We start from the raw sequence: 4,922 nt of genomic DNA on the forward strand, positions 1-4,922 counted from the left end.
CAGCTCTGGCCAGCCTGGAGCGGTAAGGGTGGGAGCGTAAGTTGAATTAGTGCTATCTTTTTAGCGCTATCTTCACAAAGGAAGGAGGGCCTCACCCTCCACACTTTCTCCAAACCGCACCTGACCCTGTTTCTATTCCCAGCCTCCAAGCACCCTTGCCCTTCATCAACTCTCCTCCCCTACACAAACAAATTCCTCTAATACATCTACATTCACTGCCCCCACGTCCTCCACAAGCCTTTGCAATCTGTTTTCAATCCTCACCACCCTTAAGAAACTGTTCTCTCCAAGGTCAGACCTCCTTATCAAAACCACCAAATCCAATGCTGCTCATCTTCCAGGAATTCTCTGCTTCTCACTCTGCTGACCCCTCTTTCTGATCTTCCCTTCCTCACAATTCTCTCCTGGTTCTCCCCTACCTCTTTAAATCCTTTCCTAGTCAAAAATCTGGTTTCTACTCTTGGTGCTATTACTTACAAACTGTGTAATCTTAAATAACAGTCATTTGCCTTTCCTGAGCTGGTTTCCTGGGGATAAAATAGAGGTATTATTACTTGCACTGAGACACATACAGGTGTGAAGTCTCTAAGACCTGGCTTGAGTTCAAGTCTTGCCTCTGACATATACTGGCTGTTTCTATGGGCAAGTCATTCATTCCCTTAGTCTCTTTTCTCTCTTCCTCTTCACCCTCACCATACCCCTCTATGACCATAAATTATCAGCAAGATGTATATCTGCATATGTGCAGGGGCGTTCCACATTGGCAGTCACCCAAGCCACTGAAATCTCTGCTCCAGGCCCCTTAGCCCACCCCACCCCATCCCTATCTATTGATGGCTTATCTCACTAGGTTCTTATATGGATCAACTAAGAAAATGCATGTAAAACGCCATATAAATGTCAACTACACTGGAAGTCCGAAAAGTCTTAGTGCAGCTTCATGCTCTAATAGCTTAAAACAGCGCAAAGACTTTCAGAACAGTCTTCTCACTTGCTTGTCAGCTCTTTGCCCAGGACTTCCATATTGTTTTCTCCATTGACAGTGTCCACTTGGCATGATCGTATAGCTAGGAAGGGTCCTAAGCAATATTTGAACCTAAGTCTCTCCTGACTGAGTTCAGTGCAATTATTCCTACACCCTGATGCTCTCTGCCCAGAACACCCCATGACTCCTCAAAGTCAACACATGCTAAAGTAGACCATGAGGACTAGCCTGTCCTTCCCTCGTCTTCCTGAGCTCCTCTCTCCTGCTCATCCACTCTTTTGTCCTGGTCTCTTCTATCACAGTCTTCTATGCCCCTGACGCTCATCTTAGCTCTGTCACTCCCCCACCCTCTTCCCCATCACTTCACACCTAGATTTTTGCAAATCTAACAGATGTCAGCTGCTGGTCACCTCTCCTCCCTCAAGGTCAGCCCAAAACCTCCTACCTGGTATTTAAATCCTTCCATGATGTAAGCCTACCCTCCCTTTCCAATTTCAGCCAGGTCCTTTCCTCACTGTTCCTGTACATCGCTGCTGCCTTCCTGCCCTGCTTGGGTTTTAGCCAGTCCAGAAATATCTCATCTCCTCCAACTCTTATCAAGGGCCCAGAATGCTCTGCCACCTCCCAGAAGCCACCTGGGTTGCTCCCCTCCATGCACCCCGCCTAGAGCCCTCAGCTCTGCCTCTGAACCACTTAATCCTGCCAGTTTCTACACAATGGCCTCACCTACTGCTGGGCCTTATGATGTCATCGTCTCTCGTCTTGGGTTGGCTCTCGGGTGAGAAGCTAAACTCAAATATAGGGACTACATCTACCACAGCGGCTCACAAAGAACTGGGCACAGCTCCTGAGTTAAATTGGGCCCACATTCCCTCTTCACAGCTCTCAGAAGGTCCCTGGTCTTAAAATCTTCAATTCAGAAGAGACTTTAAATGATGTCACCTAGTGCAAACTTCTGCCTGCTACATGAATTCTGTTTAGAAACTCTCAGACAGGGAGCAGCTAGGTGGCGCAGTGGATAGAGCACTGGCCCTGAAATCAGAAGGACCCGAGTTCAAATCTGACCTCAGACCAAACACTTGACACTTACTAGCTGTGTGACCCTGGGCAAGTCACTTAACCCCAACTGTCTTGAAAAAAAATACCACCACCATCACCCCTCCAAAAAAGAAAGAAAATCTCAAGACAGGTGATGGATCATCCAGCTTCAGCTTGAAGACATTCAGTGATGGAGACCTCACTTTCCTAATTTAGATAGCTTGGGCTGTTGGGAAACTCCTGTTTGAAGTCAAAACCTGCTTTCCCACAATTTCCCCCACTGCTCTTAGTTCTGATGCCTGGGAAAATTTAAGCCCTCTTTCACAGGAGAGTAATTCAGGTATTTGAAGACAGCATCAGCCTTCTAAGCTCTGGTCTCACATCTCCATCTGACCATTGGCATTCTCGATCTGGAAATTCTAATGGTGGGCCAAACCCAAAATTCAACTCACTCTTCCCCCCAAAACCCATGAACAACTCCTCCCCTTGATTTCCCTACTTCTCTTGAAGGTATCAAAATGGCCCCAGTCACCCAGGCTTGAATCCTTCAAGTCATTTCTGAAGGCTCCTCCTGCCTCACAGTCAATCTGCAGCCAATCCAATTTCCGTAATCTCTCCAAAATGTCTCTTTCTCTTCACTGATACTGCTGACACTCCTCTAGCTTAGACTGTCACCTTTAGCCTGAACTATTGTAACAACCCAGCAGCTGATGCACCCATCTTCATTCTCCATTCCATCCTTCTTGGTTGGTTGTTCAGTCATTTTCAGTTGTGTCTGACTCTTCATGACCCCATTTGGGGTTTTCTTGGCAGAGATACCAGAGTGATTTGTCATTTCCTTTTCCAGCTCATTTTACAGATAAGGAAACTGAGGCAAACAGGGTTAAGTGACTTGCCCAGGTCACACAGCTAGTGGCTGAGGCCAGATCTGAATTCAGGAAAGATGAGTCTTTCTCACTCCAGGCCTGGTGCTCTATCCACTGCCCCACCTGGCTAGGCCATTCCAACCTTCAGACAGCTACTAAAATTATCTTCTCAATATACAGGTCTAGCCATGTCACTTTCTGCTCAAAAGACTTCCATAGCTCCCTCCTGCTTAAAGTATAAAATAAAACCTCCTTACTCCAGTACTCAAAGCCTCCACAATGGGGCTCCAACCACTTCCTAGGTTTATTTCACAATACAGCCCTTACAGTACCAGGTACTTCTGCCACACTGAGGCATTATCTGTTTTCCAGTCTTGGCCTGTACTGCCCTCCCTCCACACCTCATTTGAGCAGGCCCTCCCCAGTGCATGCAATGCCTTCCCTCACCATCTCCTCCATGAAGGACGTTCTGATCACACCAAGTGAAAGGGACCTCTCCCCTCCTCCAGTTTTCTTGTGCATTTGTCTGGGTGCATCTCTTGCATTTATGTTTTCAAAGTCAACTTTATAGCATAATTCCTCACATACACCTGTATTCTCTCCTCCCTGCCTTACTCCCTAGCCCAATTCCACTGTAAGTGCCCTCAGGGCAGGAAACAAGCCGCTCCCTGTCTTTTCTTCGTTTCCATTGGTCCTCCTCTTGGCTGTTTCCCTTGGGATGGGCTGGAGAAGCCTGGAGAGCTGTGGAATTGGATACAGAACTTCTGGGTTCAGCTTCTGGCTCTGACCCTTAAAAACCAAGTGACCAGGGCCAAGTTAGCTAACGGGAGGCTCAGCTTCTTTACACGTTCCCCAAGGGATCCGTGGTATCGCCTTTACTCAGAAACTGGAGACACTGACCTACCAGGGTCACGAGGAAAGTGTGCTGTAAGAACAGCTCTCATTTTCAGAGCACTTTAAGGCCATGGTGTCAAACTGTTTATGTGGGCACTCATCTCTACATAAGAATCTCTGACTTACGTTTTAAAATGTAACATTATCTAGGGGAATTTGTTTTTTTCTTTTTTTTCGCTAAATATTTCCCAATTCCATTTTAATCGGGTTCAGGGCACACTTGGAAGTGTTGCCTGCAAGCCTGACCTTTGGTACTCTGCTTTGAGGTATACAAAGACCTTCAAAATAACCATATGAGACAGCTAGTGCCAGGATTATTATCCCTACTTTACAGAAGAGGAAACTGAGGCTCTGGGAGATGAAAAAACTTGCCCCAGGCCACTTGGAATGCTGCAGAAATTGGGATATCAAGTCCCCCCAGATGAAGGTGTGAACAAAGGGAAGAAGGAAGAGGGGTGGGGATGGGAGGACGGAAGGAGCTGTTCCCTCTCTATCCCCTTCATGTCCTAATCCTACGGTCCTCTCCCCCTCCATTCTTCCAAAGTGAAGAGCATTATGCTTTCAGTCTGTTTGCTCCCCACAAACCAATGCTCTTTGTCAACACAACTGCCTGGCTCAGCCTTCCTCCAGCCATGTTCTTGCTCTCTAAGGAATACAAAAAGGAGCCTGGCACAAGAACCCCAGGCTTGTGAGAGGGTAGGAGGGGGAATGTGCAGAATGGCTTCTCCTCACTGTCACCACCCCTAAGGGCCCACAAGAGTGTGGCCGTAATGAAGGTCAGGGGAGTACTGGGTACCCGTGTGCTGGCCACCTTGGATTCCATCAGACGACGGGGAGGATGACAATCGTGGGGGCAGCCACAGCTTCTTAGTTTCCACACAAGGCAGTATGGTGCAGGGAAAGGGCTCTCTGGCCCCAGCCTTGACCTTGGGCCAGCCCCTCCCCATAAGCTAAGCAGCAGCTCGCTCACTTTCCAAGGATCAGCGGCCTCTGGTGTTGCTCTTGGAGCAGACAGGAAGCTTCCCAGCAGCTTCTCTGCAGACTGTCCCACCTCCCTGGAAGACTCCCATCACTGAGTGGGGGCTACACCTGCCCACCTACATCACCCTCTGCCTTCATCCCAGACACAGGGGCCTAGA

This window comes from Phascolarctos cinereus, unplaced genomic scaffold (assembly GCF_003287225.1).
Source record: "Phascolarctos cinereus isolate Bilbo 61053 unplaced genomic scaffold, phaCin_HiC Scaffold_9;HRSCAF=440, whole genome shotgun sequence".
In the NCBI taxonomy this organism is placed as follows: domain Eukaryota; kingdom Metazoa; phylum Chordata; class Mammalia; order Diprotodontia; family Phascolarctidae; genus Phascolarctos; species Phascolarctos cinereus.